Source organism: Salmo salar, chromosome ssa16, assembly GCF_905237065.1.
Source record: "Salmo salar chromosome ssa16, Ssal_v3.1, whole genome shotgun sequence".
NCBI lineage: Eukaryota > Metazoa > Chordata > Actinopteri > Salmoniformes > Salmonidae > Salmo > Salmo salar.
In genome coordinates, this window is record NC_059457.1 from 74,325,049 (window position 1) to 74,349,335 (window position 24,287).

Sequence of the window (24,287 nt, forward strand, 5' to 3'; positions counted from 1 at the left end):
AAGAATTGCACTTAAATGTCACATGGGTTTATCTAAAATTATGAGATATGTATTTATTGCATTAAACTGGATTCTAATGCATGTTTGGGGAAAGTAAAATGAGGAAATGTGCTCCTAGCAAAATTCACAGACTAATGAACATTTTAATTGTAAACGTTTTTTATTTTATTATTATTCTCCCTTAGACCTGAAGATTTGGTACTTGAATAGAAACTGCCAGAGACCGCAAGTAATAATTTACTTTTATTCAAGTGATTATATCAAACTATTAGCCGCAGTCAAAAACCTGAGGGTCCTTCAACGGTCTCCCAGATAATACAATCTCTACAATACCTCTTGATAACAAGTCATCCTTATATTCCCTAGTGAATTAGCTTGTAAGAAGATAATACAACAACCGCTATTCAGGACGGAGGAGTCGAGAAATCACGCCTCATGTGCCGTGATGGGAGCGGGAAAGAGGAGAAGAGCCTCTTGTAGGTTTTATTCCGGGGCAAACCGTGGAGATTGCAAGGAGAGGGGAGAACAATTCGCCTACCTCATCAGTCGCCTTTGTGGGAAGACAGCATTCGTGGTGCAAGTCAGCATTGCAAGGAGGTGCGTGAAGAAGTTGTTCAAACTCAATCAATGTGATAGGTCTACCTGTCGAGACAGTCGAGTGTTTAGTTAGTTCAGCTTCTCTCACACACATTGGGCAGCAAAGTGAATATGGCTATTAGCGGTTAACTCACTTGACCATCTTTTAATAACATTGCAAATATTTATATTGAACACGATCTGACACAACAGAAGAACTGTCTGTCACTTCCTGTATCAATAACGTTTGTACATCAATAATGCAACGGCCAATCACAAAACAGATAATTAGTTCCCAGGTAAATAGTAGTCTACAAAACACCTGTTTCCATACATTCATAGAGCCCAGTAATAATGCACATGAAATAATCTTACTGCAACATAAAGCATAGCATGTTTAAAATGCTTTGTAAAAAGAAAAGCATAAGCTGAGTCAAATAAAACGGGCAGGAATAGATTCCGTTTTATTTTATATAGCCCTACGTTACAACATAATTAGATTGGTTATCGTTCCAGATGTTAACCTCCCCATCTCCAGCAGTTTGGTCCATATGTGTCTGCATTATGGCGATAAACAGAAGCATGTGCGTGTTGATGCTAATCAAGCATATGGGCACTTTACAAAAGGTTACCCCGAATAAATTGGATTGAATGACAATCTGTTTGGGAGATGTGATCTAGGACCTACTATGGGAACTCACTGTAAGGAATAGTTAGGTGTTGCAACGTTTTGATCACACAGGCTTGGATCCGTATCACAAGGGGCACCGCAACAGAGTTTTTGAGTAGAGAATAAGTTATTTCCTGCAGTTAGCCACTCACTAAAACAAATTGTATGGTTGCACTGTCAAACAACATAAACAAGTAGCAATTCTAATCTAGAGAGAGAGAGACTTTGGTATGCAATTTGTCTTCCATCTTTCCTTTGTGATGACCGGGAGAGATGTAAAGCTTATCAGCGACTCATTTCAATAGACTTTATCATTTCTCTGAACTCCAGGGGTTTCTTATCAGTAGAACTAGGATAGAATGATGTATGCTGCTACAGCCCTCCCTCACTCCCCTTCTCTTCATCTCCACAATGTGCTATACAATCAGCCACTGTCTATTGTTTATCTAAGTAGCTCGTTCTGAATGTTCTTTTTTGGGGGCTAGTCAGATCATTGGCTATAGTTCAGTCTTTCTGATTGATCCTTTGAAACTCTAACTTCTGTAAAGATTATGTTTACGTTTTTTAGAACGCATGTAGGATTCTCAGCATGTCTCCAAAGGATATTATTACGTGGCTTTTGTATGAGTCTCAGATAGAAGGAATGGGATTCTTAACTACGAGAGAGCAAGTGTTTTGATGAGTAGCTATTTGCTTCGCTTCATAAATATATTACAATGCCAAAAGAATAGATGTGAACGCTACAATATTGGTAGACATGATATACCTCTGTTGTATAGGCCTTTGCTTTGTCACTTGCACTCAGATAACGTCGATTTGTATTTTTCACCATGTCTTATAGTGACATCTAGCGGCCAAATAGTGAACTTCCTTCAAAATGTCCAATCAGACATTGCACCTCTACTCTGTATATTTTGTAATTAGTAGACATTATGACAAAGTGATGAAATGGCCAACATCATTATTATTATTATTATTTATTTCCTCCACAAGAGGAATATGGCACTTTTGACCCCTTCATCGCCCTCATATTATCTTCTGGGATCATGTGGACATATGGATGGACGTACTGTATGGATCTGTACATGGTTCTGGTGTCCATAACCCTAGCCTCTGCCCCTCTTCGTCATCTTTAACCACCATCTCACAGATAACACTCCCTCTCTGATCCGCCTGTGTTTGCTCTCATCCAGAAGTTACCTTGATCGCGATGCCCAGGGTTTTCAATTGATTAGAAGCAACAGCAGCAGACGATGCTGTAATAATTCACCCAAACAAAGCTGCAGCCTGATTCAAGAGGGTCTGTGATAGTGGGGGGTGGGGGCGGACAAGGGATAGGACGTGGCTGATGTCGCCGCTGCGTGGAGTTCTGAAGTGGGGCTAATTGAGCCTTTGTGGGCCAGATCGGGAAGAGGAGGAGGTTCAAAGACAACGTTGGAGGAACAACATTGTGTTTCATTAGGAGGACGTGGGGGAGCTTTGATGTGAAGCCACTCGTGCAGCACCTGTAGCTTTGATAGTGAAGGTCACAGAGAAGGGTCGAGAGGGCTCTACGGACCACGGTACAGTACAGCCTGATGAGATAGCAGGGAGGGACACTGATTAGGCCCAAGAACAGGTCACTGGACAGGCCTGAAGTGGGAAAATCCATATTCATCTCTCCCTTCTTCATCTCTAATGAACATTCGTTTTTGATGCCGGTTAATTCTGTGGCAATTTAATTGTTTCATTGGTCGTTGGTCAATCCTAGCAGTTGTACTTGTAATGTCAGATAACCAATTTGGTGGTGGTTCTTGAGGACATGATAACTCTTTCCTCATGGTATTACAGCTGACGTGGTCAGTGATGAACTGAGGTTGAGGGATCCGTAAGGTCCTTTTAACTGGAGATTAAGCACTGCTTAGATAAATGTCTTCACCTTAACAAGGTTCTCTTTTCTCTAAGACTGACACTTCTTCTTAGTGTAAATAACCAGTGACATTTAGTCAAACCAGCCCTTTGGTTTTGTTTTTACCATCGATGGTCCCTAACTCACCCTGTCTCTGGCCTTTCACTGGTTACGCTTTTGTTCTGCAACATAAAAGGAGAGAAGAACGGAGAGGAGCTACGTGGGGGGAGGAGGGACATTTTGAATGAACCGCTGATCAATATTATGCCCCATCTAGCAGTGAGATAGTGGGGAAGACGGATGCTTCATGGATCTGGAGAGAGAGAGCAGGTCATTGTGGTGTCAGTAACATACAACCCTGGACTACATGGACAGTTCATGGGCTCTTTCTTTTAGTTGACCCTGGAGATCAGTTCAAGTTCTGTCCAGTTTCCCTTCCAATTGTTACAGTCTGAATCTACTGTCTAATGACAAATACCTCATGCTGTTCTATCTGGGCTGGGGCCGGTTCTACCTCATGCTGTTCTATCTGGGCTGGGGCCGGTTCTACCGCATGCTGTTCTATCTGGGCTGGGGCCGGTTCTACCGCATGCTGTTCTATCTGGGCTGGGGCCGGTTCTACCTCATGCTGTTCTATCTGGGCTGGGGCCGGTTCTACCTCATGCTGTTCTGTTAGTCTTGGCTGGGGCTGGTTCTACGTCATACTGTTCTGTTAGTCTGTGCTGGGGCTGGTTCTACCTCATGCGGTTCTGTTAGTCTGCTCTGGGGTTGGTACTACCACATACTGTTCTGTTAGTCTGGGCTGGTTCTATCTCATGCTGTTCTGTTAGTCTGCGCTGGTTCTACCTCATGCTGTTCTGTTTGTCTGCGCTGGGGCTGGTTCTACCACATGCTGCTCTGTTTGTCTGCGCTGGGGCTGGTTCTACCACATGCTATTCTGTTAGTCTGGGCTGGTTCTACCTCATGTTGTTCTGTTAGTCTGGGCTGGGGATGGTTCTACCTCATACTGTTCTGTTAGTCTGGGCTGGTTCTACGTTGTACTGTTCTGTTAGTCTGGGCTGGGGATGGTTCTACCTCATGCTGTTCTGTTAGTCTGGGCTGGGGCTGGTTCTACCTCATACTGTTCTGTTAGTCTGGGCTGGTTCTACCTCATGCTGTTCTGTTAGTCTGGGCTGGGGCTGGTTCTACCTCATACTGTTCTGTTAGTCTGAGCTGTGGCTGGTTCTACGTCATACTGTTCTGTAAGTCTGCGCTGGGGCTGGTTCTACCTCATGCTGTTCTGTTAGTCTGCGGTGGGGATGGTTCTACATCATACTGTTCTGTTAGTCTGCACTGGGGATGGTTCTACCTTATGCTGTTCTGTTAGTCTGCGCTGGGGATGGTTCTACCTCATGCTGTTCTGTTCGTCTGGGCTGGTTCTACCTCATGCTGTTCTGTTCGTCTGGGCTGGTTTCACCTCATGCTGTTCTGTAAGTCTGTGCTGGGGCTGGTTCTACCTCATACTGGTCTGTTAGTCTGGGCTGGGGCTGGTTTCACCTCATGCTGTTCTGTTAGTCTGTGCTGGGGCTGGTTCTACCTCATACTGTTCTGTTAGTCTGGGCTGGTTCTACCTCATGCTGGTCTGTTAGTCTGGGCTGGGGCTGGTTCTACCTCATGCTGTTCTGTAAGTCTGGGCTGGGGATGGTTCTACCTGATACTGTTCTGTTAGCCTGGGCTGGGGATGGTTCTACCTCATACTGTTCTGTTAGTCTGGGCTGGGGCTGGTTCTACCTCATGCTGGTCTGTTAGTCTGGGCTGGGGCTGGTTCTACCTCATGCTGGTCTGTTAGTCTGGGCTGGGGCTGGTTCTACCTCATGCTGGTCTGTTAGTCTGGGCTGGGGCTGGCTGCTGTTGAGATGGCCAAACACAGAGGTCATTAACAAATAAGCATTGAACTCATGTTTAGATCCTTCCATCTTCAGTAAGAGTGTTAGTCTTTCCAAACCTGACCAGCAAGGAACAGCTAACATGCTGCCCTGATTCCTCTATTACAACACTGTCTTGTCTGGTAGCGTGACTGGAGTGAAGGTGTGTGTGGTGTGTGTGTGTATGTGTGTGTGTGTGGCACCATTAGCGAAATATCAGTGTTATCGCCTGCTCCTTTCACTCCGTCTCTCATGATGGCAGAGCAGTGTGTTGCCTGCTGCAGAGTCTGTTGTTGGCTAAATCCTCCCAACAGCAGTCTGTGTAATCACACACCCCAATTAGCCCAACCCCTGCTCTCCCTTTCTCCTTTTCTTTCCCCTATTTCCTCTCCTCCGCCAACACAGCGGCCTCTCCTCCTCTCCTCCTCGCTACACGGCGTAATTAGCTTTCATCAGGCGAAGTGTAGGACAGGAGAATGAAAAAGAGCACCTCAGCGATTGTGCAAGCCACTCTCCTCCCTTCTCTCCCTCTATCTCTCTCATAATCAGACGCAATTTCAATCAGTTGGATTTTTATCGCTAACACTAAGGAGAATTGGACTTTGTCCCAGGCAACCCCCTCTCACCCCCTCACCCCCCTCCTCTGAGTGGTTGCCTGGTGAAGCCGTCACTTAGGGGGACTCTTCTATGCCTGAAGGACAACTTGTCTTCGGAATGAAATGTATATTTTGTCACAGTGACTCACGGACCAACCAAGGTGTACAGTAAGAAATCAAGAATCTTCTCTGAGAGATAATTAGTCACTTTTGGAGATAATTGGTGGACACATTTTATTGAACTCCCATTTTTCTCTCATGGTGGCTCAATGTCATTAGTAGATCCGAATGTGTGTGTTTAGAAATCCAGTCCGGTACTGCTCTGTTCTGTGGCTTACTGCTCTCTCTCATCCCACCATATGGGGCAGAACAGAGGTGGCCTTATTCCTCAGAGATATCTACGACATGTCATCTGCTTCCCCAGATGTTGGATCAGGGAAGAGCTGTACTGTGCTGTACACATGAACCTCCTCAACTCTATTTCTCAGGTGCTTAGTAAGACAGCAGATGCTACGGCAAATCAACCATGTGTTTAGCAGAGAAGATGTTTTCTGGTGAGCAGTGGAGGCTCCTAGAGGAGGAAGGGGTGGATCATCCTTTTCAGTGAATTTCATTAAAATAGTGAAACATTGAAAAAGTTATCCTTTTTAGATTCAACTATAGTAAATGTATGTCACCAAAATTGATTAAAACACACTGCTTTGCAATGAAGGTCTACAGTAGCCTCAACAGCACTCTGTAGGTAGCACCATGGTATAGCCGGAGGACAGCTAGCTTCCGTCCTACTCTAGGTACATTGACTTCAGTACATAACCTAGGAGATTCATGGTTCTCACCCCCTTCCATAGACTTAGCACAGTAATTATGACGACTTCTGTAGGACATCTTCCAATCTTTCAGAGCTCTTGCATCATGAACTGACATGGTGTCCATCCAACAAAGGATCAGAGAATGAATCTAGTACTGAAAGCAAAAGGTGCAGCTTCTGTAGCTTCCACTGCAGTGCATAAAATGTGGTAAGTTGTTGACTCAGAGAGAGAAAGACAATGGTTAAACAGTTTTGAGCAAATTAATTTCTTCACAAATTAAGGAGAAGCAGCAGAGAGAGAGAGATAAATATTTTTTTTAAATGCACTTTCACTTACTTAGCTACCTAATGCAGCTAGCTAATTTACCCTACTCAGCAACCTGACTCAAAAAGAGAGGAATGCTATTTATGTTAGCAAGCTGGCTAAGGCTATCCAACACAGGAACTCTTCCAAGTCAAGGTAAGTGTTCGGTTTAATTTATTTATTGCCACCAGGACCCGCCGGTGTAACTGCTAAACTGCTTGCTGTACACTGCACTGCGTGATTGTAGCAAGTTTACTAACGTGTTAGTTCTAGTAGCTATGTTGACTATAAATGTTAGCTAATATGGTGACAATGATGTAGAGGTTAGCGTTTATGGTATGAATGTTTGGCTTGGAGAGTTTTTTTCCGCCTGGCCACAGACAGCTGTTGTGTTGTGCGCTGAAGTCTACAAGAGAAGGGAAAAGGTGAGAGGAGGAGAGCGTGTAGATGCGAGAAGGAATTATACAATGAGCAAAGTGATTATGCTGTTTGTATGTGGCTGCTATGAAAGTGAGCTGTGGGTGTATTCCTTCCGCCGATTCTATTGCAAAACGTTTCTTAAATGGAAGCAAACGGAACAAAATGGGGCTGGACCTACCAGAATTTGTCCAGTAGAAACTCTCGTTTGCAAGAGTGTGCAAGGCAGTATTGAATATGTCACTGTGTGTCACCTTGATTACTCCAATTTTCTCTAGACCTGAGCACCTACATTATAAATGTTCATTTGTAGGCTAGGTTGACGCAACCTCATGATGGGTACAGGGCAAATTTGAGTATCATGTAGTAGCCTAAACCTATCAATGTTACATTGAACTGGGTGAATGGAATATGAATGACAGTCATCCAATATGCTGTATTAGAAATAAGGCAATGCCCATAACAAAAAAAAACTGTCCTCCTTAATCTTAAACGGCACCGACTGCCACTGCTGGTGAGGTACTGTTCAATAGTGTGACTGTTCACACAGGTAATTTTAAATTAGCACCATACTGTATTTTGGTGTTACACAGTGTACAGCTCCAGGAGGATAAGGTAGCAGCTAATCATTGTTCACCCATGCATGTGGACTGATTCTTAATAGTACCACACTCTGTATTTGGCCATGGTTGACATTTACTTGATAATGCGTGTTTAATCCTGTTCTGTTTCTGAGGCGATTTGCAGGTGGAACGAACGGAGACCTTCAGTATATAACCATGGAGGAGAGGAGAGAAGAGAGAGGATAGAGGAGAGAAGACTAAATCTGGATCTCTCTCTTCTCTCTCTCTCTCTCTCTGATTCTCTCGCTCTCTCTCTTCATCTCTCCTCTTTCTCTCTCTCTCCTCTCTCTCTCAATTCAATTCAAGGGGCTTTGTTTGCATGGGAAACATACTGTATGTTTACATTGCCAAAGCAAGTTAAATGACTGGGGTGACTGGAGTCTCTGACAAGTTTATGGGCATTCCTCTGACACTGTCTTTTGTATAAGTCCTGGATGGCAGGAAGCTTGGCCCCAGTGATGTACTGGGCCGTTCGCACTACCCTCTGTAGCGCCTTACGGTCAGATGCCGAGCAGTTGCCATACCATTTACATTTTACATTTACGTCATTTAGCAGACGCTCTTATCCAGAGCGACTTACAAATTGGTGGATTCACCTTATGATATCCAGTGGAACAACCACTTTACAATAGTGCATCTAAATCTTTTAAGGGGGGGGGTTAGAAGGATTACTTTATCCTATCCTAGGTATTCCTTAAAGAGGTGGGGTTTCAGGTGTCTCCGGAAGGTGGTGATTGACTCCGCTGTCCTGGCGTCGTGAGGGAGCTTGTTCCACCATTGGGGTGCCAGAGCAGCGAACAGTTTTGACTGGGCTGAGCGGGAACTGTCCTTCCTCAGAGGTAGGGAGGCGAGCAGGCCAGAGGTGGATGAACGCAGTGCCCTTGTTTGGGTGTAGGGCCTGATCAGAGCCTGAAGGTACGGAGGTGCCGTTCCCCTCACAGCTCCGTAGGCAAGCACCATGGTCTTGTAGCGGATGCGAGCTTCAACAGGAAGCCAGTGGAGAGAGCGGAGGAGCGGGGTGACGTGAGAGAACTTGGGAAGGTTGAACACCAGACGGGCTGCGGCGTTCTGGATGAGTTGTAGGGGTTTAATGGCACAGGCAGGGAGCCCAGCCAACAGCGAGTTGCAGTAATCCAGACGGGAGATGACAAGTGCCTGGATTAGGACCTGCGCCGCTTCCTGTGTGAGGCAGGGTCGTACTCTGCGAATGTTGTAGAGCATGAACCTACAGGATCGGTTCACCGCCTTGATGTTAGTAGAGAACGGCGGTGATGCAACCGGTCAGGATGCTCTCGATGGTGCAGCTGTAGAAACTTTTGAGGATCTGGGGACCCATGCCAAATCTTTTCAGTCTCCTGAGGAGGAAAAGGTTTTGTCATGCCCACTTCACGACTGTCTTGGTATGTTTGGACCATGATAGTTTGTTGGTGATGTGGACACCAAGGAACTTGAAACTTCCGACCCGCTCCACTGCAGCCCCGTTGATGTTAATGGGGGCCTGTTCGGCCCGCCTTTTCCTGTAGTCCACGATCAGCTCCTTTGTCTTGCTCACATTGAGGGAGAGGTTGTTGCCAGTTCTCTGACCTCCTCCCTATAGGCCATTTCATTGTTGTCGGTGATCAGGCCTACCACTTTTGTGTCGTCAGCAAACTTAATGATGGTGTTGGAGTCGTGTTTGGCCACGCAGTCGTGGGTGAACAGGGAATACAGGAGGGGACTAAGTGCACACCCCTGAGGGGCCCCAGTGTTAAGGATCAGTGCGGCAGACGTGTTGTTGCCTACTCTTACCACCTGGGGGCGGCCCGTCAGGAAGTCCAGGATCCAGTTGCAGAGGGAGGTGTTTAGTCCCAGAGTCCTTAGTGATGAGCTTCATGGGCACTATGGTGTTGAACTCTGAGCTGTAGTCAATGAACAGCATTCTCACATAGGTGTTCCTTTTGTCTTGGTGAGAAAGGGCAGTGTGGAGTGCGATTGTGATTGCGTCATCTGTGGATCTGTTGGGGCGGTATGCGAATTGGAGTGGGTCTAGGGTGTCCGGGAAGATGCTGTTGATGTGAGTCATGACCAGCCTTTCAATTCAATGTAGTCAGAAAATCCAGTGTGTTCTGGTAGTCTTTAACAGCTGATTCTACGTATTGGAATTGATCATGTATATGTTTTTGCTGTTTGTTCTTTGTTATAAAGCAAAAAAGATTAGAGAAGTTGTTTTTCCACACATCTCCGTTTTGGATAGATAACTCTTTGTGTTGTTGTTTGTTTAGTGTTTTCCAAAGTGGTTCGATTCAATGGATTCTTCCATTACATTGAGCTGATTTCTGACGTGCTGTTCCTTCTTTTTCCGTAGTGTATTTCTGTATTGTTTTAGTGATTCACCATAGTGAAGGCGTAGACTCAGGTTTTCTGGGTCTCTATATATTTGGTTGGATAGGTTTCTCAATTTCTTTCTTAGAAATGTGTTTGTCATTGTCATTTGTCATTGTTGTTAATTTTTTTAGGTTGTCTGCTTGAATTTTTTTATTTGACAAGGAAGCTAAAGGTTAAATACTGTTTAGGCTGTCTACTGCCAAGTTTAAACCTTCACTATTACAGTGAATTTTTTTGTCCAGGATGTTGTCTAAAAGGGATTGAATTTGTTGTTGCCTAATTGTTTTTTGGTAGGTTTCTACACTACTTTCCTTCCATCTATAGCATTTCTTAATATTGTGCAGTTCCTTTGGCTTTGATGCCTCATGATTGAATATTGCTCTGTTCAGGTAGACTGTGATTTTGCTGTGATCTGATAGAGGTGGATAGTGGGCTGACTGTGAACGTTCTGAGAGACTCGAGGTCAGTGATAAAGCCATCTACAGTACTACTGCCAAGGGATGAGCTGTAGGTGTACCTACCTGTAAAGACTGCCACTGGAGACGAGAAGCAAGTACAGGAAGTGAACATTTAATGCTGACACGAGGAACAAAACTGAGGAACAGACAGATATAGAGAGGGCAATCAACAACGTGAAGGAGTCCAGGTGAGTCCAATGAGCACAGATGGACGTAATGATGGTGACAGGTGTGTGTAATGACGGGCAGCCTCGAGTACCAGAGAGGGGAAGCAGGAGCAGGGGTGACACTAAAGTAGGAGTCTCCTTGAAGTCTACCATTGACTATGTACAGACCCAGCATGTGACAGAGCTGCAGGAGTTGTGATCCATTTTTGTTGGTTCTTTGTCATAGTTGTGTCTAGGGGGGCATATTTGGTAGGGAATACTGTCACTTCCAGGTAGGTGTTTGTCCCCCTGTGTAATGAGAGTGTCAGGTTCTTGTCCAGTTCTGGCATTTAGGTCGCCACAGACTAGTACATGTCTCTGGGCCAGGAAACATGCCACTGGGCCCCTCTAGGATGGAGAAGCTGTCATCGTTAAATAATGGGGATTCTATTGGTGGGATGTAGGTAGCACACATGAGGACATTTTTCTCTGTTGAGATAATTTCCTTATTCATTTATAGCCAGATGTAAAATGTTCCTGTTTTGACTAATTTAATAGAGTGGGTTAGGTCTGCTCTATACCAAATTAGCATACCCCCTGAGTCTCTTCCCTGTTTCACACCTCGTAGTTTGGTGGATGGGACTACCAGCTCTCTGTAACCTAGAGGGCAACCAGTGGGGCTGACTCCTATATACCATACTTCTTGTAGGATGACAATGTCTGTATTTCCAATTTCTTTGATGAAGTCTGGGTTCCTGCTCTTAAGGCCAAAGGCAGAGGACCTCAGACCTTGTTTATTTCAGGATTAGATAGTAAAAGCTTTGTGTTCCATAGTGTCTAGTGTTGTTTTTGTGTGGTTTATGCCCGGACCGTTACAGTAGGTGTGAGCAGAGCATGTTGAGCATCTGATACATACCTCTTAGGTCGCAGGATGGGGCTTGGGCGGGTGTAATAGTGGGGGTCGGGCCTGTTGATCTGCTCATGGCCTGGTCATATGTCCTGCTGTCATGTTGAGGTCCTTGCCGCAGGGGCGGGGGGCATGGGGAGGGGCAGAAGGTGCATAGGTCTGATATGGTGTGGCCTATATAGGGTGTGGCCAGGGTTTGCTTGGGGGTGGTCTCAGCTTGTTGGGTTGTGGCTGGTGATGCTGTGGTCTGGGTGTAGGTCCTCTTGGTGTGGGTTCTCTCAGTGCAGGTCCTTCGGGAGGGGTCTTGCAGGTCAAGGCGGGGTGTCCGTTGCCCTGTTGCTCCTGTGTGAGGTGCAGGGGCTACGGTTGAGGGTGACGTCCTTCAGGGTATTATCAAAAGTTGGGATTGCTGCCTTGTAGAGGTGGACCTGGTCCTAAAGGCTGTTCATGTCCAGGGTGGAGTGGTGGGCCAGGTAGACGTTAGGTTTTGAGGCACAGTCTCGCAATATGCTTGCATTCACCCCGCTGTATGTAGGGGCGGCAGGTAGCCTAGTGGTTAGAGTGTTGGGCCAGTAACTGAAAGGTTTCTGGATCAAATCCCCGAGCTGACGAGGTAAAAATCTATCGTTCTGCCCCTGAACAAGGTAGTTTACTCACTGTTCCCTGGTAGGCTGTCATTGAAAATAATAATTTGTTATTTAAAAAAAAAAAATGTATTTCACCTTTATTTAACCAGGTAGGCCAGTTGAGAACAAGTTCTCATTTACAACTGCGACCTGGCCAAGATAAAACAAAACAGTGCGACACAAACAACAACACAGAGTTACACATGGAATAAAGAAACGTACAGTCAATAACACAATAGAAAATTCTATATACAGTGTGTGCAAATGTAATAAGATTAGGGAGGTAAGGCAATAAATAGGCCATAGTGGCAAAATAATTCCAATTTAGCAATTAAACACTGGAGTGATAGTTATCTATCTGACTTGCCTAGTTAAATAAAGGTTAAATAAAAAATGATAAAATAAATATGGTGGCAAGGTGAATGTCTTTTCGTGGTAGCAGAGTGAAGCTTTCTCTTAATAGTCCTTGGTAGAAAGAATCCATTCAAGTTAAGCATTTAGGTATGGAATTTTGAATCCAAGTTTATCTACATTTATCCAACTTGAATTCAATATTTTGCAGAAGAACTCAAAGCCCATCTTTCTTTCTCTCTTTCTCTCTCTCTCTCTCCTCTCTCTTTCTCTCTCTCTCTCCTCTCTCTCCCTTTCTCCTCTCTCCTCTCTCTCTCTCTCTCTCTCTCTCTCTCTCTCTCTCTCTCCTCTCTCTCTTTCTCTCTCTCTCTCCTCTCTCTCCCTTTCTCCTCTTCTCTTTCTCTCTCCTCTCTCCCTTTCTCTCTCTCTCTCTCTCTCTCTCCCCATCTTTCTCTCACCGCATGTCTGTTCTCTTATCTCTCCTTGTACTGAATGAATCAATGAAGCACTCGTTAGCCCTGGGACACTCTTCAGTGGCTGCCTGCTCAGCACTGAGGGGATGGGGAGGACAGGGGGGACAGAGGGAAAGGAGGGATGGGGAGGACAGGAGGAAGGGAGGGATGGTGAGGACAGGGGGACAGAGGGAAAGGAGGACAGGAGGAAGGGAGGGATGGTGAGGACAGGGGGACAGAGGGAAAGGAGGGATGGGGAGGACAGAAGGAAGGGAGGGATGGTGAGGACAGGGGGGACAGAGGGAAAGGAGGGATGGGGATGACAGGAGGAAGGGAGGGATGGTAAGGACAGAGGGGACAGAGGGAAAGGAGTGATGGAGAGGACAGAGGGAAAGGAGGGATGGTGAGGACAGGAGGAAGGGAGGGATGGTGAGGAAGGGAGGGAAAGGAGGGATGGGGAGGACAGGTGGAAGGGAGGGAAAGGAGGGATGGCCAGGACAGGAGGAAGAGAGAGATGGGGAGGACAGGAGGAAAGATGGGATGGGGAGAACAGAGGGGACAGAGGGAAAGAAGGGATGGGAAGACAGAGGGGACAGGGGAGGGGACAGGGGGACAATGACAAAAAATGAAAATGCAGCTCCTCCCATACCTGCATGTCCCATGTCGACCTTGCAAGATGAAACCAATAAGCTTGGAAGGCCACAATGCAGCCGTATCTTAGTTCTGTAAGATACAGAACAGTCAAAACATAACACAAGTCAAAACGGAAAAACGAAATTAATTACGACTAAAGAAGAATCAAACTAGTCATACAACATTAAGAATAATGTTATTACACTACTATGCAAATGAGCATTGCTTCAGGCTGGTGATCATGGCTGCTTATGCATGAGCAAATCTAAGGTGCTTCTCTCTGTGTCTACAGAAGGAAATGATGCAGGATGCATTTGGGCTTGTTTCACACCATGAATATGTATTTGAAATCAAGGAAAATATTACTGTTTTCATAATGATTCGTTATTTACACACAATTTCTATGAAATGATTAACCTATTTTGAATAAGAAAGAGAAACATCTTGGAAAAGTTTGTCAAAGTAAGGCAAAACATTTTTTTATAATCATGATTTCCTGCTGATGGTAATGGTGAAGAACAGACATGGATAGATAGACTGTTCAAGTGTTCATGTCTTTGGATGCCATCGCCTTATAGCGGAACAGTGTTGGTAAAGAAACCCTTAATGGGTTCAGAGACACATGAATAATGAAACCTATTTGATGCGTTTTAAATGATGATAGAACACATCTTGTGCTATTGGCATCCATCGTCTGTGTGGCGATTCAAAAGTGGGTATCTTGTATCTGTGAAACATCTTCCGGATTTTCCGGGTCAACTCTTTTTAAAGGGGGTACAGAAAGCAGGTATGTTTTATCAGTGGCCCTCCAGTGTACCCACCTCACATTAACCACACACCTGGCCCTTGCTCAGCCTGGGCCGGAAGCCAATGGCAGGACAGTGCGAGAGCTCTGAGAGAGTGTCGACCCCTTGCATGTGGGAACGGCTTCCGCCCTGCTTCAGACCCCTTTCTGGGCTGTCTACATAGAGCAGCTTATCCTCTTAATAAATAAACCTGGAACAGGGAATCGGAAAACACAGGGATCAGTGGTTGCATCCAGCTGGCATGCAGCTAGCGCTCCTCTGTGGAACGAGGGAGGGATTATCCCTTTCACTTAGCGCCGCCGTTAATTTCTCCTGCCAGGTTGAACTCCCAGAATGCACCAGGGGGATTGGCTGGCTGTCGACTCGCTCCCTCTCTCCCGACTTTCTTAGAGGCAGCGAGAACAGAGCAGGAGATATAGAGTTTGCCGCCCTCTTTGATGCTGTTTTATACATTCCCCCCACCAAGCCTTGGAGAGAGCGTTCTGAGACCAAGTGTTCTCCAGTCTCAGCCCAACAACGCACTGGATGTCTCTGTTTTAAGTCATCGTAAAAACAACATCAATAGGGTTAGATCCCTGTTTTAACACATATGGCATCTGTTGTTTTGTTCCCTCGAAGCCGAGATGTTTGTAATCTGTTTTAAACCTGTCGTTAACAGCATAACGACTTGTGTTATGTCTCTAACAACATACTGTAGCGTGGAGAAACTCTTGGAACCAGAGATGGCTTGGATGCCAATATACTCTCAATGAACTAATAAAAACATCCATCTTGGATCCCATGCAAGAGTTTGTCTTCCAGCCCAGGATTGTATTCAGTCAGGAAAATTGTTCAAAACGTTGCAGGTTGAGAATCAGATGTGTTCTATACCATACAATACAGTTCTGTTTGAACACACTGTAACGTTGCACCATGCTGAACGGGGCCTCTTTTCTCTTCTTGTTTTGTTGACATAGTGCCATCTTAGGCTCTACAAAGTGCACAACCCGGCCTCAGGGCAATTCGTACGATTTAGGATGTACATTTCTATCCCTCCATTTAGTATATTGTCATGTCTTTGGCATCATTAAAACTGAAGACGTATTTATCAAATAACTCTCTGTAATTATTATTACGCGATTAACCTGATTAATCATGTAACTGTAATTAACTAGGAAGTCGGGGCACCAAGGAAAATATTCAGATTACAAAGTTAAAATTTTCCTAATATAACTTTCAGATATTTTAATATCTGATCAATTAGTCTTCGAATTAATGAATTATTATTTACCTCACGTTAGTCTCATTCCAAACGTCGTAAATTGTTGGTTATCTGCACGAACCCAGTCTTCACTATGAGTCATCCATACATCAATTGTCTTAAAATCATTTATTTACTAACTAGGTAATTCACAGAAATGCATAACAAACAGTAGATATGTTTACAAGGAAATGATAGGAGAATGTGCCCTAGTGTGCTAAACCGGCATGGCGGCTTGTTAGACAAAAGGGGAGTGGGGGGGGTCAACTGAGGAGACACTACAGAGTTGAATATTATATTACAATTGAAATGCTAAACCTTTGCACATGAACGCTCACTCATTCGGGAACAATTGCAATCAATATATATATATTTACGCTCAGTGTGTCGTCGGGATCTCTGTTGAAAAGTTTCTGTTGGAGAGTCTGTGCGCCCTCTCTCTCTCTCTCTCTGTCGTGGTTAGAATGGATAGTTCAGAGTAACATTCATTCATGTCGTTATAGAATAGCTGTTTCGGCGGTTGTCGGTCTTCGCGTTCAATGATACAGAATTCCTAGCTGCAGACTAGTAATTAATATCAAAGACTTGTTCTTATTCTGTCGGTATCGATAGTTTAACCACGTGGTATGGTTAAAAGTTCAGCAAGAGAAATGCATGGTCTGCAACCTTTAGCCATCTCGTAATTGAGGTAAGCTTGGTCTCCTCTCAAACCTTGGCCCTCTTGTTATCGAGGTAAGCTTGGTCTCCTCTCAAACCTTGGCCCTCTTGTTATCGAGGTAAGCTGGTCTTCTCTCAAACCTTGGCCGTCTCGTTATCGAGGTAAGCTGGTCTTCTCTCAAACCTTGACCCTCTCGTTATCGAGGTAAGCTGGTCTTCTCTCAAACCTTGACCCTCTCGTTATCGAGGTAAGCTGGTCTTCTCTCAAACCTTGGCCCTCTCGTTATCGAGGTAAGTTGGTCTGGTGATAGAAAACCTAGGTGGGGGTTTTATTCGGGACATAGAAAAAGGCTGTCTCATGACGCCAGGTCCTGTCTGTGCCCCTGGGGGCGTGCCAATGACTTAGTGAAACTTTAAACATAAATACAATTCTCTCACATTAACATCATTACATAGCATCCCATCATCTCACAAATAGCTTCATCCTTATTCATTCATTTTATACAACCATTAGATGTAAGTCTCATAACTGAGACTCTTCTATAAACATGGTTATGGTAATGTGGCGGTATTGTCTCTCATGAGTTTCACAAAATTGTACCAAAAGGACCAGTTCGTAGCTGGATTCTTCACCGATCTTTTATACCTTCTCCAGAACATAAATGTCGTTCGGTTCTCCAGTTCTGTGAGGTGGAAGAAATTCCTTTGTTCTCTCTATGAAAACTCGCTCTCTCTCTATACTGTGGCCATGAGGAGATAGTCTCCTCCAGGAATTTACGACCTCTTCTGACCACAGCAGCCTGGGTGAAGGAAACAGAGAGAGATGGTGGAGAGGTAGGGGGATGGTGCTCGCAGTGTCCAAAGAGGGCAACGTCATGACAATATGTTACGTTACGTTACATTACGTTACGTTACGTTACGAACAGAATAGCGGTTGCACAATTTCATACGAATTGGATGATGTAACATATCATACATCTTGCAGGATGTCTAGTATTATGCGTCTTTCTTTGAGACCAGGCTGCTTGTTGCATCATAACAACAAAGGTTAGGAGAGATTACATTGCAGGTTAGGAGAACTAACGACAAAGCAGTAGAGGCTCAGAAGAGGAAGGGAAGGACCATCCTTCTCAATGAATTTCATACAAATTAAAGTAGTGAAACATTAAAAAAGTTATAATTTTTTAGATAAAACTATACTAAATATATTCACGTCACCAAATAACTGATTTAAAATTAAGGTTTAAAGTAGCCTCAAAATCAAATCAAATTGTATTAGTCACATACGTGTGTTTCTAGCTCCAACAGTGCAGTAATATCTAACAAGTAATATTTATGTAATGGTTTCTTATGAGAAGTAGCGGAGTCAGGCGCAGGACACAGGGATAAGTGTAAACAAAACGTGTTTACTCAAATTTCCAATAAACTTCTCACAGAAAAAGAACATGGTTGGGAGAAACACCTCCAACAACCACAAAACAGGAAACAATCACGGACAAGACAAACAGGAAAGGCAGAGGGTTAAATAATGAACATAATCAGGGAATCAAAAACAGGTGTACACAAATAAAGACAAAACCAAACGAACAGGGAAACATCGATCGGTGGTAACTAGTAAGCCGGTGACGTCGACCGCCGAACGCCGTCCGAACAAGGAGAGGGGCCGACTTCGGCGGGAGTCGTGACAATCTAACAATTTCACCACAATACACACAAATCTAAAGTAAATGAATAGAATTAAGAATATATAAATATTTGGATGAGCAATGTCAGAGCAGCATAGACTAAGATACAGTAGAACAGACTAGAATACAGTATATACATAAGAGATGAGTAATGCAAGATGTGTAAACATTATTCAAGTGACTAGTGTTCCATTATTAAAGTGGCCAGTGATTTCTAGTCTATGCCTATAGGCAGCAGCCTCTAATGTGCTAGTGATGGCTGTTTAACAGTCTGATGGCCTTGAGATAGAAGCTGTTTTTCAGTCTCTCGGTCCCAGCTTTGATGCATCTGTACTGACCCTCACCTTCTGGATGATAGCGGGGTGAACAGGCAGTGGCTCGGGTGGTTGTTGTCCTTGATGATCTTTTTGGCCTTCCTGTGACATCGGGTGCTATAGGTGTCCTGGGGGGCAGGTAGTTTGCCCCCGGTGATGCATTGGGCAGACCGCACCACCCTCTGGAGAGCCCTGCTGTTGCAGGGCTAATATTCTGGGCTAATAATGTAAGAAATAACACATAAAAAACAAAATACTACAAAGTTGCTTAGGAGCTAGAAGCACGGCTTCCCTATCTGTCGGATCCATTCCATTCAACAGCACTCTGTAGGGTATCACCATGGTGTAACCAGAGGGCAGCTATTTTCCGTCCTCCTTTGGGTGCATCGACTTCAATACAAAACCTAGAAGGCTCATGGTTCTTAATCTAGAACTGAAAGAATACGCTACAGCTAGCGAGCACTGCAGTGGAAATGAATTTCTGCCAAAATGCAGGAGAAGCAGCAGAAAGTGTGTGAGATATTTTGTTGTATTTTAATTTTTTTCACTTTCACTTCCGCTAGCTCATTTAGCCTACTCAACAATCTGACTCAAACAGACGCGCAAAGGCCATGTTGTTTCTCTGTGAATAGATGAGACTAACTAGGGCAAACCAGGTGAGAGGGGTGTGAGAGGGGAGAGGGAGAGAGGGGGAATGGGATGGAGGATGTATTACCACCGTGTTTCCCATCAACCCTAGGGCACGACAGGAAATTACATTACTGTTCAGAAAGGCAGAAACGTACTACATATATAATATATAGCTATAGTATAAGAGCTATATGTATGATGAAAACCAGATTGTTCGTAGCTTTTGCCCATGCTCATCAATAATATAGTCATACTACTGTAATAATCTGCAAAAAATAATATGTTGTCAGTGATGATACAGTTTTTTTTTATTTTACCTTGATACTTTGTTTCCTGTCTTCGTTTACTCGGCAGACTGGGGTTGTCTCTCAGTTCCCAGTGATTTTTCTCACCTTCCAGATGAAGCTAATGAGACTCAGTGCTTTGTACCAGGAAATGGATAAGCCAAATAATGAAGGTATCATGTTTATAATCCTATTCAGCAACTTTCACAGCTATTCACCACTGTCATGTGATAACAGTCTTATTTTTGACGAGTGTAAGTTGGAACCATAGAAAAAGAGTTTGGACATCTTAGTGGGACAGCCTGGTTTGGACATCTCAGTGGGACAGCCTGGTTTGGACATCTCAGTGGGACAGCCTGGTTTGAATAAAGGCTAAATATATAAAACCAAGTGTCACAAAAATATCTCACTGCTAAGAATGTACAGTACAAAATGCCTCAACAAAAGCAAAAACATTTTATTTGATTTCTGGTACTCTTAGTCCTTTTCTCTCCCTGTCTGACCCTGCATGCTGCCCAGTACTTCTAGAAACCTCTGGAAGTGTCTTCTCCTCTCTGTAAACCTTGGCACCTGAACGCAGCCAGCATCACAAGTGGCACGCTCCTTCTGACTCCTGTCTCCCCCCTGCTCGCCACCGCTCCCTCGCTAGCTCGCTGCTGACTGTTTGTTTAGGAATCTGGGCTTGAAAATTTTATTCCATCGACCATGCTCGCTATCAACACACAATTATCTGGGTTAATCATGTGGAACAGTGGCAAATTCACCTGGGGCTTAGGAACTAATGACATTCTCGTCTGGCCTGCTTTAGTGAAATGGCCTAGCACCTGCAGCAGAAACAGGGAGATTGCCAAAGAAAATGTGGTCTCATTTCGTCCTCCTTCCCCTCCACTCCTCACCACCAACCTCCCCCTCCACTGGCCCGCGGCCCCCACCTTCCCATTCTCTTTCTCCTACTCTCTCTCTCTCTCGCTCTCTCTCTTGCTCTATCTTTCTCTATCTCTTTCTCTCTCTCTTTCTCTCGCTCTCTCTCTCTCTCCACACCTATACTATCTGTCTCTCTCTTCCTCTCTCCTGTACATATTCATCTCTTTCAGGTTTCCCTCTATTGTTTTGTTTCTCTTGTCTCGCTTTTCATTCCACATCTACAGACACTCCACTGTTCATCTTCAAAGGCCAAATTAATAGAGCCAGTCATATCAAATCAAATGTTATTTGTCACATGCTTCGTAAACATCAGGTGTAGACTAACAGCCCTTCCCAGCAATGCAGAGAGAAAAAATAGAAATAATAGAAAAATAATAACACAAGGAATAATTACACAATGAGTAAAAATAACGGCTAAATACACAGGGTACCAGTACTGAGTCGATGTGCAGGGGTACGACGTAATTGAGGTACATATGTACATATAGGCAGGGATAAAGTAACTAGGCAACAGGATAGATAATAGATAGTAAGCAGCAGCTTATCTGATGAGTCAAGAGAGAGTGCAAAAAGAGTCAATGCAGATATTAAGAGTAGCTATTAGGTAACTATTTAACTAACCTTTTAGTGTCTTATGGCTTGGGGGTAGAAGGTGTTCAGGGTCCTGTTGATTCCAGACTTGGTGCATCGGTACCGCTTGCTGTGCCGTAGCAGAGAGAACAGTATATAGTGTGGCTGGAGTCTTTGATAATTTTTAGGGCCTTCCTCTGACACCGCCTGGTATAGAGGTCCTGGATGGCAGGGAGCTCGGCCCCAGTGATGTACTGGTCCGTACGTACTAGCCTCTGTAGTGCCGTGCAGTCTGATGCCAATTGCAGTTGCCATACTAAGCGGTGATGCAGCCAGTCAAGATGCTCTCAATGGTGCAGCTGTAGAACTTTTTGAGGATCTGAGGGCCCATGCCGAATCTTTTCAGCCTCCTGAGGGGGAAGAGGTGTTGTCGTGTTAGTATATGTGGACCATGATAATTCCTTAGTGATGTGGACACTGACGAACTTAAAGCTCTCGACCTGCTCCACTACAGGCCCTTCGATGTGGATGGAGGTGTGCTCGGCCCTCCGTTTCCTGTTGTCCACGATCAGCTCCTTTGTCTTTCTGACGTTGAAGGAGAGGTCGTTGTCCTGGCACCGCACTGCTGTCTCATCGTCGTCAGTGATCAGGCCAACCACCATTGTGTTGTCAACAGCTTTAATGATGGTGTTGGAGTCGTGCACGGCCACGCAGTCGTGGGTGAACAGGGAGTACATGAGGGATTTAGCACGCGCCCTTGAGAGGCCCCCGTGTTGAGGGTCAGCGTGGCGGATGTGTTGTTGCCTACCCTCACCACCTGGGGCAGCCCGTCAGGAAGTCCAGGATGCAGTTGTAGAGGGAGGTGTTCAGTCCCAGGGTCCTGAGCTTAGTGATGAGCTTGGAGGTCACTATGGTGTTGAACGCTGAGCTGTAGTCAATGAACAGCACTCTCTTGTAGGTGTTCCTCTTGTCCATGTGGGAGAGGGCAGTGTGGAGTGTAATAGAGATTGTGTCATCTGTGGATCTGTAGGGGCGGTATGAGAATTGGAGTGGGGCCAGGGTATCCGGGATGATGGGGTTGATGTGAGCCATGACCAGCCTTTCAAAGCATTTCATGGCTACAGATGTGACTGCTTCGGGTGATACTCATTTAGACAGATTACCCTGGCGTTCTTGGGCACAGGGACTAGGGTGGTCTGCTTGAAACATGTAGGGATTACAGACTGGGTCAGGGAGAGGATGAAAATGTCAGTGAAGACACTTGCCAGCTGGTCGGTGCATGCTCTGAGAATGTATCCTGGTAATCCGTCTGCACCCACGGCCTTGTGAATGTTATGGAAAGTGAGATCACGCAGTCATCCGGAACAGCGGGTACTCTCATGTATGGTTCAGTGTTGCTTGCCTCGAAGCGAGCATTGAAGGAATTTAACTTGTCTGGTAGGCTCGCGTCATTGAGCAGTTTTTCTGGGTTTCTCTTTGTAATCCGTGACCGTTAGCAAACCCTTCTACATCTGATGAGCATCAGAGCTGGCGTAGTAGTCCTGTATTGACATGTTGACTGTTTGATGGCTTGCCGGAGGTCATAGCGGGATTTCTTATAAGCATCCAAATTAGTGTCCCGCTCCTTGAAAGCGGAAGCTCTAACCTTTAGCTCAGTGTGGATGTAATCCATTACTCCTGGTTGGGATACTTCTGGTTGGGCTCCCAAGTGGTGCAGCGGTCTAAGGCACTGCATCTCACTGCTAGAGGTGCCACTACAGACACCCTGGTTCAAATCCAGGCTGTATCACAACCGGCCGTGATTGGGAGTCCCGTGGGTGGCGCACAATTGACCCAGTGTCATCCGGGTTTGGCCGGTGTAGGCCGTCATTGTAAATAAGAATTTGTTCTTAACTGATTTGCCTAGTTAAATAAAATAAAACATTTAAATATGACGTCGTCGACGCACTTATTAATGAAGCTCGGAAAATATTCCAGTCTGTGCTAGTGAAACAGTTCTGTAGCTTAGCTTCATCAGACCACTTCCATATTGAGCACATCACTAGTACTTCCTGTTTTGCTTGTAAGCTGGAATCAGGAGGATAGAGTTATGGTCAGATTTACCAAATGGAGGGTGAGGTAGAGCTTTGTGTGCGTTTTTGTGTGTGGTGTAAAAGCTGTTCTATAGTTTTTTCACCTCTAGTTGCACAGGTGACATGCTGGTAAAAATGTGGAAAGACGGATTTAAGTTTCCCTGCATTAAAATGAACGGCCACTAGGAGCACCGCCTCTAGATGTGCATTTTCTTGTTTGCTTATGGCCCTATACAGCTCGTCGAGTGCGGTCTTATTGCCAGCATCGGTTTGTGGTGGTAAATAGACAGCCCTGAAAAATATACAGTACCAGTCAAAAGTTTGGAGACAGCTACAGTACTCATTCAGTCATTCAAGGGTACTCATTCAAGGGTTTTTCTTTATTTTGACTATTTTCTAGATTGTAGAATAGTAGTGAAGACTTCAAAACTATGAAATAACACATATGTAATCATGTAGTAACCAAAAAAGTGTTAAACAAATATATAGCTCATGGGAGAATGTCAAGAGTGTGCAAAGCTGTCATCAAGGCAAAAGGTGGCTACTTTGAAGAATCTCAAATATAAAATGTATTTTGATTTGTTTAACACATTTTTGGTTACTACCTGATTCCATATGTGTTATTTCATCGTTTTGAAGTCTTATCACTTTTATTCTACAATGTAGAAAATAGTAAAAATAAAGAAAAACCCTTGAATGAGTAGATATGTCCAAACTTTTGACTTATACTGTATATGAAAACTCTTGGTAAATAGTATGGTCTGCAGCTGAGGTATTCTAGCTCAGACGAGCAAAACCTTGAGATTTACTGTACTTAACATTAGAGGTCGCGCACCAGCTGTTTTTAACAAAGAGTCACACACCTCCTTCCTTAACCTTACCCGAAGCTGCCGTTCGGCCTTGACGATGCATAGAAAAACCAGCTAGATGTATTTTATCCATGTCCTTGTTCAGCCACGACTCAGAGAAACATAGGATATTACAGTTCTTCAGGTCCCATTGATAGGATAGGATAGTCTCGATTGGAGCTCGTCCAGTTTGTTCTCCAGTGATTGTACGTTCACCAATAGAACGGAGTGTAGAGGCTGTTTATTAACTCAGCAGGTAGCCTAGTGGTTAGAGCGTTGGGCCAGTAACCGAAAGGTTGCTAGATTGAATCCCCTAGCTGACAAGGTAAAAATCTGTCGTTCTGCCCCTGAACAAGGCAGTTAACCCACTGTTCCTAGGCCGCCAATGTAAATAAGAATTTGTTCTTAACTGACTTGCCTAATTAAATAAAGGTTAAATAAATGAATCAAATAAAAATGAACTTGCCGACGTGGTCTCGTCAGGGAGCCCGCTCGTCTGCCTCTCTTGTGCCGGGGATTAGGGGCTGGTCTGGA

General features: G+C 44.7%; 1 long non-coding RNA gene across 1 annotated transcript in view; it reads left to right on the plus strand.

Moving 5' to 3' along the window:
* The first annotated feature begins 420 nt into the window (after positions 1 to 420).
* Positions 421 to 24,287, plus strand: part of LOC123727767 (uncharacterized) — a 39,548-nt gene continuing 15,681 nt past the window's right edge. Inside the window, exon 1 of the long non-coding RNA XR_006759646.1 lies at positions 421 to 597. This is a non-coding gene — a long non-coding RNA (uncharacterized lncRNA). The remainder of the gene's footprint in view (positions 598 to 24,287) is intronic.